This window comes from Telmatherina bonti (genome assembly GCF_933228915.1).
Source record: "Telmatherina bonti genome assembly, chromosome: 8".
Taxonomy (NCBI): domain Eukaryota; kingdom Metazoa; phylum Chordata; class Actinopteri; order Atheriniformes; family Telmatherinidae; genus Telmatherina; species Telmatherina bonti.
In genome coordinates this window covers 4,728,615-4,739,803 of record NC_136626.1, presented here as the reverse complement: position 1 = coordinate 4,739,803, position 11,189 = coordinate 4,728,615, and the positions used below count along the sequence as shown (strand labels likewise).

Sequence of the window (11,189 nt, the reverse complement as noted above, 5' to 3'; positions counted from 1 at the left end):
TTTACTGCAGGAATAAACATGTTTACTGCAGGAATAAACATGTTTACAGCAGAAATAAACATGTTTACAGCAGAAGTAAACATATTTACAGCAGGAATAAACATGTTTACTGCAGGAATAAACATGTTTACAGTAGAAATAAACATGTTTACAGCAGGAATAAACATGTTTACAGCAGAAATAAACATGATTACAGCAGGAATAAACATGTTTACTGCAGGAATAAACATGTTTACAGCAGAAATAAACATGTTTACAGCAGGAATAAACATGTTTACAGCAGGAATAAACATTTTTTCTGCAGGAATAGGCATGTTTACAGCAGGAATAAACATGTTTACAGCAGGAATAAACATGTTTACAGCAGGAATAAACACTTTTTTCTGCAGGAATAAACATGTTTACAGCAGGAATAAACATGTTTACAGCAGAAATAAACATGTTTACTGCAGGAATAAACATGTTTACAGCAGAAATAAACATGTTTACAGCAGAAATAAACATGTTTACTGCAGAAATAAACATGTTTACTGCAGGAATAAACATGTTTACAGCAGAAATAAACATGTTTACAGCAGGAATAAACACGTTTACAGCAGGAATAAACGTTTTTTCTGCAGGAATAGGCATGTTTACAACAGGAATAAACATGTTTACAGCAGAAGTAAATATGTTTACAGCAGGAATAAACATGTTTACAGCAGAAGTAAACATGTTTACAGCAGAAATAAACATGTTTACAGCCTTGTACAAAAATCCATTTTAGGTTTAATAGGTCAGGTTTACCTTCATGACAACTGTGTCGGTAGTGAAGTTTTTTCTAACTCGCCCGTTTAAAAGTAATTTAATCTCGAAGTTGGGAATATTTAGGGGTGTGTCTTTCTGATTGACAGGTACCCGATCTCCTGCTTCAAGTCAGAAGAACGTAGAACAACCACGGTTTTTAGCCGGTTAACAACGTGACTTAGCTTTAGCCCGCTTACCTCTGTTAGCTCCTGTTATCTCTGGGTTAGCTTAGTTAGCTCTACAGCTCGGAGTTCGCTAGATGTCAATCATCCACCATGACGCTCACAGCCCCCCTCTAAGCTCCACCTCTTTGCCCATATTTATGTTTTCCGGGCAAGACGACACGCATGCCCCTGCCAAGATGGCGATAGTAGGAACCGCCCACCGAGCTCTTCGGAAACCTACAGGTGACGTCCCGGTGGCTCCACCCATCTCTTTATATACAGTCTATGAGCATACCTCTAAATGTGCAACGTTTCCTGGGGGGTCTGCAGGCTGAAGACCCGCCTGTTTCCAGCTGCTTTTCAATAGTTTTTATTTTAAATATCTAAATCTGCATGTTTGTTTCAAGCAGGATTTTTTTTTAACTTGACTATGTTTTTAATAGTTTTTATCAGTTTTTTTCCTTTCTCTTGTTTTAGATTTTAATTATGCTTTTTATTCTCTAATAATGTCTCTGCAAAGCACTTTGAGTCCCTGTTGCTGAACTTTGCTGAGCTAATAAACGTCCCTCTGAGCTATTTAGGTGTAAAAATGATGCTGAGTTTTCTGTTTGCCGAGTGATTTGGACATCCTCTGTCATTATCCTCCCATTCAAGGTTTGTTTGATTTCTCACATGACTGGCCAGGCGAAGCACCGGGTAGGAGAAGAGGGACGACCAGTACAAGTGACTCTCAGCTGACTCCGTCTTTTCACTTGATACAAAGCAAAATGCACACAGACAGTTTCATTCAGTGGACAATGAGCGGAGTGATAGCAGTCTGTGTGGAGGACCATGTGAGTCTCAGCTGATGTCTTAGCATCAGCATTAAGGAAAATGGTACTCAAGCACACTTGTATTTATTTCTTTTTTTTCCATTCATCTTTTTGCCTGAGAGACAAAAGTAAAGAAGCAGTTGATCTCTGACAAACATAAATATCTGCAGGTGTTATTCCAAGCTTTTTGTTTGAGTTATGGATTCATTCTTAATAGAAAAACAGTAGAAATGTTATGCAGAAGCATAAGACTTGTCAGCTTTCTGTAATGAATACATTTGTGATGTAAATAGAATTAGCTCAATGAGCTGTTTAAGCCGTGTAAAGATAAACTGACACGAGACAACTTGTTTTATATGTGATCCTTTTTAAGCAAAACTCAGCTAAGTGTAAGCAGTAGCTAGCCCTTGTCAGCAGCAATAAAACAGTAAACGGCTAACATACAACACACTACTAATGTTATCGGTAGCTGTCACTAATGAACAACGGCTAACAGCAACCCATTTTGCTGGCTAATCTTATCAGTAGCTAATACTAATAAACTACAGCTAACAGTAGCCCATTCTGCGGGCTAATCTTATCAGTAGCTATCGATAATGAACAACGGCTAACAGTAGCCCATTCTGCGGGCTAATCTTATCAGTAGCTATCGATAATGAACAAGGGCTAACAGTAGCCCATTCTGCGGGCTAATCTTATCAATAGCTATCACTGGTATGCAGTAGCTAGTATTAGCCCACTCTACTTTCTAGTGTTCACAGGAACTGATAGTTATTCTGATTAATGATGCTGGGAATGGCCCTTGTTTAATAAAACTAAACTAGGTGTTAGCAATTCAATTTTCAACTTTATTTATTTGTATAGTGCCACTTCACAACAATGTTGTCACAGAGCACTTTACATCCACATCATTTCAAGCCAATTCATACATATCCTATCATAGAAACCAACTGATTGCATCGAGTCATGACTTGGATCCAATCCTCCATCCTGAGCTGCACACGGCGACAGTGGGAAGGAAAAAACTCCCCTTTAACAGGAAGAAAACCTCCGGCAGAACCCGGCTCAGGGAGGGCAGCCATCTGCCTCGACTGGTTGGGGTGGAGACGACAGGAAAGACAGATCAACATGTACAACTGCACTTATTCAGGAAGACCTGCGGAAAAAAGGAGAAATAAGTTAGAGACGGCGATATTGGCATGTATTTATACATTAATATATTAGAGAAATAGAGCGAGGTACTTCTCAGTGCATCAGGTAACATCCCCATTGCTACATAAGTAATGGATGGCTAGACTACCCATAACTATAAGAGCAATGAGCAGAACCTGGACAGTTGGGTCCCGTACATGCAGACTCCAACTCAGGAGATGCTCATATCCTAACTATAAGAATCATGGAAAAGGAAGGTTTTCAGCTCCATCTTAAAGGTGTAGCTAGTACTTGTGGGCGGTGCACATGCAATAACTCACAGAAAAAAAATCAAATGATCACAAATTATGTGTAGAACGTGTAACATATTTCACTATAAGTCAGTCATAAATCAGTTGTAAAATGTACTAAAACAAGTTTAAACTATTAAACTGTTGTCAGGGGGGTTAGAGTATGGGGGTCTTTAGTCAGAACAGTGGGGGGGGGGGGGGGGGGGGGGGGGACGGGACATGTCACATTGTTTAGTTGATAAATGTCTTGATTGCAAACCTGTCAGTGTTGTGGGGATGAACACATTAGTTTTTGTAGCGAAGGTAACAGGACAACCAGGCAGCAGTGTGGGGAAGTGGATCAGGATCAGTCTGCCACAAAACACAACTCAGTGTCACCATAGTGTTTCTAAGTTTCCAACTGATTTATCAAAACGTTGGCTAGCACAACAAAACAGCTGCTAAAGTTAGCCCATCTACTGTTAGCGGTAACAAGCCTCAGAGCTCGGCTAACGATGCCAATTTAACGACTTTAGCACTGTATTTTTTTATAGGTTTTTTTTAACCCCTTTTAGTGGCTCTATTTAAAAAAAGTGACTATAAACATTTTTTTCTTTTTCAGGTGTTATTAGAAGTTAATCTAAATATGTAGATAAGAGTGACTAATAATGTAAATTATTACAATCCAAAGGTGATGAGATGAAACAAGAATCCACAAAGAAGGAAACAGGAAGAAGAAACAAGATTTTATTGGCATGAAGACATTCACTTTTGTTTGTTTAAACTTCCAGAAAACCTTTACAAAGTTCGTAAGTAAAGCATCAACATTGATCCAGTCTGTGTTGGACCCGGTGCCATGATCTGACTGGAAAAGACAAATGGAGAATAAAAGAGGGGTTCTAAGATGTGAATATGGAGATGGATGTGACATAAGTGGAGCCTCTATTTACCTTCTCATTTAGTTTTAATCCATCAATAGAGCTTCAGAGGCAAAGATGGAGGAAAGAGAAAAATGGTGGAATAAGAAAGACAATTTGACATACACATTTCTTCCACAGAGTGAAATGAGTGTTTTATTTCCAGTACATTTCCATCCCTGTGTTGGTGAGGCTTGACTATATTTAGTATTCCATTTGCTCATTTCCACATCTGCTCCCCCTCCTCTAATTTCTCTCCTCCTCGGTCTCAAAGGCCGAAGTACTGGAGGCAAAACTCTGCGAAATGGGATTGCTGTCACCTCCAGTCTATCTCAGACTCTTTCCAAATCCAATCGTACTCTCCCTCCTTTAATCCTCTGGATATTCTTCTTCTGAATTTTAAGCAGGCACAGGCTCTCTGTTGGAAATCTTGTTATTCGTGTTGGTGTTATGTACGTCAAAGAAGCGCATGTTTGTGCTGGGAAAGTTTAATCCACTCAGCCTTTTTCTTTTCTCATGTAATTTTACAGCTGCTTGGAAAGAGACTTGGATTACAACTGGATGTTTGCAGTGTGATTAAACTCCTTTTACAACTAAAACAGCAGATTTTAAAATGTTTCCGACGACCTCCCAACGTCTGCTAGTTTTGTCTCCACAGACCAAGAATTTGGAAAACTCTTCAACTAAAGCAGCTACTGTCCTATAAGTTCATGTACCACCATGCACAACTGCAGCGGACTAGTTTACTGATGATTTTGTGTTAAATTTCATCTGTCGAATCACCCAAATCTCTAAACTAGCCATAACTATCGCTGTCTCTCCTTTCACCATCATTCCCACAACTTTACCCCGTTTCCCTGGTAACAACCACCACGTTTCTTTCACAGTTTTCCACAAAATAAAAGCAATACTTCCACAATTTTGACAGAGTCCGTTTGTGATTTGCCATTGAATGGTGCACACGTCACATGATTATCCGCTTCAAGGATGACGGAGAAACTTGACATTTTACGTGTTGGTGCAGATATTTCAGTTCCACCGGAGCAGTTGTCGCTGTTCTCACACGTTACACCACCCTTTACGCCCCATCCGCTGACGCATAAATGCAAAGAAAAAGGTGTTTCCATTACACTTTAGCGATACATTTCTATATTGACACATCTGCAAAACCACCTAATGAGAGCGTAAAAACTTTTTAGCGACATTTCAGAAGATTTTCTAAATGCAGGTGTTTCCAGTAGCAGTTTTTATTGTGATATTAAGGTTTTGTGCAGTTCTGGGAATGATAGAAATGTTGATGTAAAGGCTCATTTATACTTAATGGAGAAGACTGATGTGCAGATGGACACTGCATCATGGACGTTAAGATTTGTTTTCACATTAAACAAGTTGATGCAGCAAACGGAGCAATACCACCAGGAACCATGGGGGGCAGTGTTGAGCAGCATAGCTGAAGCACATTAGAGAAGAAGAAGAGGAACAGGAAGAAGAAATATATTCTCACATGGTATTGTAGCAATGGGAAGAATTGTGATATCGCCCAACCGTAGGGTGGACGGAGCCTGATGGAAAATCTGACTGGCTGATCAAAGCTGGAGATTCTGCGTCAGGTTGTGGTTTCGGTTTCATCCGTTGGTCTGAAACTGCTGCGTTGTTCTTCTGCCATGAAACCAAATGCCCAGCACAGGTAAAAGACCTCATTCTGCTTTCCCAGCATCCCGAGCTTCTCCCGCTCTGTTGGTACAACAGTAACGGCCCTGCCCTCCCAAACACTGGCCTCCATTCAGGTGTGTGGATGTGTGTGACAGGTGGTGGTGAACAGGGGGGCATTGATGGTTACGGTGAGGTCAGATCTATCTTTACTAACATTACTAAGCAGATTTTGTCAAGCTGCCTGACCACACATCCTGTCATTTCCTCCCCAGCCCCTGACCAACCACCACTCGCCTTAGCCAAATATAAACACACACGAAGAGGCCGCGTGCTGAAGAAGCCTTAAAATAGCTGCGGCTGACACACTGGAGACTTTTATAAGCCCTAATATAATTACTAACCAATCCTTTTTTTTAAAGAGTGACAATGTTATTCCTATAAAAGAGAGCCGATGTTTCTGTTTTATGTCGTGGTTATAATAACAGACATTCATGAAGGTTTGCGACTAAATTTAAAGTTCTACTTTGACTCGTTTGTTACCGACTTGCAGTAAAGGCTCAAATAGAGGAGCTATTTGTGGATAAATACAGTAGACCAAATGATTGTCACTGACCTTTTCATGACAGTGAACTCTCTGTTCGTTGAGCTTTTTCTGTATTTTTCCAGCGTGTGATTTAGGCGGGAAATCAAAAGTCAACTTCGCTCGACACAGCTGTCGTCACCAGAAAAAAACATCACAGTTCAAGCTGAAGTTTGTTCAGATTAACTGGAATTTTAATGCCAGGGAGACTTTAATGTGTATTTTCCAAAAAGATGCAAAATAAATGTAAATAATAGCAGAATTTGATGATTTATAATCTCATCAGGTGATATTTTATTCCCAGTGCAAGTTGAAAATTATACCAGATGATTAAACTGAGATGTTTTCTACTCCCCTACAGACATACATGGACAGTAACACACGCCCACATCCCTGTACATATACTGGCTGCTGCTACGTTTACAGGAACGACAGTTAAAAAATTTTTTTTTTTTTAAATGACATATTTTACTGTTTTATTTACTGTTTAATGGAAGATATGAGCGTCTATCACAGTCTATCACAAAGCTGCTGTTTACGTGGTTTAACCAATCAGCAACCTCCGGTGGTTAACAGTGATGCCAGAACCTGCAGATCCCCCTTCATCCACTAGGGGCTCCACAACAGAGAAATACTCATAGACTCCCATGTTAAAAAGACCAACTTCACAGCAGAAATAAACATGTTCACAGCAGAAATAAACATGTTCACAGCAGAAATAAACATGTCTACAGCAGGAATAAACATGTTTACAGCAGAAGTAAACATGTTTACAGCAGAAATAAACATGTTTACAGCAGGAATAAACATGTTTACAGCAGAAATAAACGCGTTTACAGCAGAAATAAACATGTTTACAGCAGAAGTAAACATGTTTACAGCAAAAATAATCATGTTTACAGCAGGAATAAACATGTTTACAGCAGGAATAAACATGTTTACAGCAGAAATAAACATGTTTACAGCAGAAGTAAACATGTTTACAGCAGAAGTAAACATGTTTACAGCAAAAATAATCATGTTTACAGCAGGAATAAACATATTTACAGCAGGAATAAACATGTTTACAGCAGAAGTAAACATGTTTACAGCAGGAATAAACATGTTTACAGCAGAATTAAACATGTTTACAGCTTACCTCCATTAGCTGGTTAGCTCCTGTTAGCACCGGGTTAGCTCTTAGCTAGAAGCAGCTCAGAGTTTGATCGACGTCAATCATCACAGCCCCCCTCTCAGCTCCACCTTTTTGCCCATATTTGTATTTTCCGGGTGCGACGACACGCATTCCCCTGCCAAGATGGTGATGGTAGGAACCGCCCACCGAGCTTCAATTCAACTCTTCAGAAACCTACGGGTGACGTCACGGAGGCTACGTCCATATCTTTATATATAGTCTGTGGTTACCATCCAGGTGGAATGAGTTAATGAAAGCTACCAGTCTGGATTAGCTGCTGTTAGCAACCTTAGAAGCTGATTGTGAGGTATGCTAATGCTACTTCCTGTTGACTTACTGCTAAAGAGGAAACTGCAGGTTTTGTCTAGGCTTCACTTTTAACCGTCGAAGGTTGCCTCTTGGTTTTATCTAACGAAAATGTTCTTTAAGTACTTTCCTAGTGTTTAAATAATATAAAAAGATTTAAAGTGGATTGAAAGTCTGGTTAAATGTCTCCTTTCAGTGTTTCTCTTAAATGCACCTTCAGATATGAAAATACAGACTCTCCAGCTCACTTCCAGGTGTTTCAGGTTACAACAGCTGCTCTTACCTCTGAATCGTGTTTCAGCAGCAAAAACCAACATCCTCGCCTCTGCAGCTCCTGCTGCTCCTCCCGCTCCTGCTATCTGCAAACATTCAAAGCTTCTGAACCTCTTTAAGTGCAGCTCTCTGGGATTTGACTAGTTCCCACTGCGTAAACATGCCGTCTGCAGGTTCGCCTGCTGGTGCTTACGGTCTGCAAACCTGTTGCTTTTCCTGCCAACGTCCAGAAAATAAAGGCCATTTCATCAAAACTAAGCCGAAGTCAGAAGTAGCAGGAGCAGCTGCTTGGACTCCAGATCAATAAAACATGAAGTGGAATTTGGCTGAATTTCACCATTAAATATTAACTTGGATGTTTTTGAGGATGTTCAGACGAAGTCAGAATATTTCACAACGCTCTGACAAATGAAGCGGAATTTGCTCCAAACTTCCAGAGTGAGCTGAGACGTTCAGAGCAGGAGAGAAAAGTCTTCGTAGTTCCTGTAGGACGGACGAAGGACGCAGCGCCGACACCAGGACAACCGGACACCTGCCATCACACCAAATAACTAAACTGGAATTAAAGGCACATTTTGCAACATTTTCTGTTGTTTAATCAAAGAAAAACTATGTGTTCCACGTGTATATATATATATATATGTACGTATACATGTAAGCCACATGTACAAATGTGTGGTTTTGGTGTGATTTAATGTGATCCACATGTGCAGAACATGTAGTTTACACATGCTAATCATGTGTCAAACACACGTAAATTGCACATAGTTTGCATGTTCTTTACATGTGAATCATATGAAAGTGTTTCCGAAAACCATGTTATTCACATGATTCGCGATTGAACGGTAACGTTGAACGGATTCAGGTTGTCTAGAAGAGAATAATTCAAGACCAACGGCTGAAACATGTGATGTTGCTTCATTCTAAGCTGGAACCCAGTAACACCTGGAACACAGTAACATGCTGAACCCAGTAACACCTGGAACACAGTAACATGCTGAACCCAGTAACACCTGGAACACAGTAACATGCTGAACCCAGTAACACCTGGAACACAGTAACATGCTGAACACGGTAACATGTGGAACACAGTTACATGCTGAACCCAGTAACACCTGGAACACAGTAACATGCTGAACCCAGTAACACCAGGAACACAGTAACATGCTGAACCCAGTAACACCTGGAACACAGTTACATGCTGAACCCAGTAACACCTGGAACACAGTAACATGCTGAACCCAGTAACACCTGGAACACAGTAACATGCTGAACCCAGTAACACCTGGAACACAGTAACATGCTGAACCCAGTAACACCTGGAACACAGTAACATGCTGAACCCAGTAACACCTGGAACACAGTAACATGCTGAACCCAGTAACACCTGGAACACAGTTACATGCTGAACACGGTAACATGTGGAACACAGTTACATGCTGAACCCAGTAACACATGGGACACAGTAACATGCTGAACCCAGTAACACCTGGAACACAGTAACATGCTGAACCCAGTAACACCTGGAACACAGTAACATGCTGAACCCAGTAACACCTGGAACACAGTAACATGCTGAACCCAGTAACACCTGGAACACAGTTACATGCTGAACACGGTAACATGTGGAACACAGTTACATGCTGAACCCAGTAACACCTGGAACACAGTAACATGCTGAACCCAGTAACACCTGGAACACAGTAACATGCTGAACACGGTAACATGTGGAACACAGTTACATGCTGAACACGGTAACATGTGGAACACAGTTACATGCTGAACACGGTGACACCTGGAACACAGTTACATGCTGAACACGGTAACATGTGGAACACAGTTACATGCTGAACACGGTAACATGTGGAACACAGTTACATGCTGAACACGGTGACACCTGGAACACAGTTACATGCTGAACACGGTAACATGTGGAACACAGTAACATGCTGAACCCAGTAACACCTGGAACACAGTAACACGCTGAACACGGTGACACGTGGAACACAGTAACACGCTGAACACGGTGACACGTGGAACACAGTAACACGCTGAACACGGTAACACGCAGAATACAGTAACACTCAAAACATGCTGAACATGGTAATAGGGTAACACGCAGAACACGCTGAACACAGTAACAAGCAGAACACGGTAAAACGATACACGCTGAATACAGAAACATGTGGAACATGCTAAACATGTGGAACACGCTCAACATGTGGAACATGCATAAAAGGCTGAACATGTAATACACTGAACACTGTAACACCCTGAACATGCAGAACACACTGAACACAGTCACATGCAGAACACAGTAACATGCAGAAGATGCAGAACACGGTAACACGCGGAACACGCTGAACATTCTTAACACACTGAACATGGTAACATGCAGAAGACGCTAAACACGGTAACACGCTGAACACGGTAACACGCAGAACATGGTAACACACTGAACATGGTAACGCGCAGGAGTTGCTGAAAACGGTAACACACTGAACGCTGTTACACATGGAACACGCTGAATATTCTTAACACGCTGAACACAGTAACACGTGGAACACAGTAACACGCTGAATGCGGTAACACGCAGAACATTTTTAACATGCTGAACACAGTAACACGCAGAACAGAGTAACATGCAGAAGACTGAACACGGTAACACACTGAACGCTATAACAAGCAGAACACGGTAACACGCTGAACTCTGTTACATGCGGAACACGCTGAACATGCAAAACACGCAGAACATAGTAAACGCAGAAGACGCTGAACACAGTAACACGTTGAATGCAGTAATATGTGGAACACAGTAACACGCTGAACATGGTAACACGCTTAACACGGTGACACTCGGAACATGGTAACATGCGGAACCTATGAAACACGCTAATACGGTAACACGCAAAAAAACACTGAACACTGTAACACACTGAACACAGTAGCACGCAGAAGACGCTGAACACGGTAACACCCTGAAAATGATAACACACGGAACACACTGAACATTCTTAACACGCTGAACATAACACGCAGATGAGAGTAACATGCAGAAGATGCTGAACATGGTAACATGCTGAACATGGTAAAGATGAACACG

The 11,189-nt window shown here is 41.1% G+C and overlaps 1 long non-coding RNA gene across 1 annotated transcript; it reads right to left on the bottom strand.

Annotated features, from left to right (window-relative positions):
• Positions 1-2,598: 2,598 nt before the first annotated feature.
• Positions 2,599-8,233, bottom strand: LOC306759786. The gene is made up of 3 exons (XR_013771430.1): positions 8,097-8,233; positions 3,464-3,555; positions 2,599-2,918 (listed from the first exon to the last, which is right to left on the bottom strand). It is a non-coding gene; the product is annotated as an uncharacterized lncRNA (long non-coding RNA).
• Between the last annotated feature and the right edge of the window lie 2,956 nt (positions 8,234-11,189).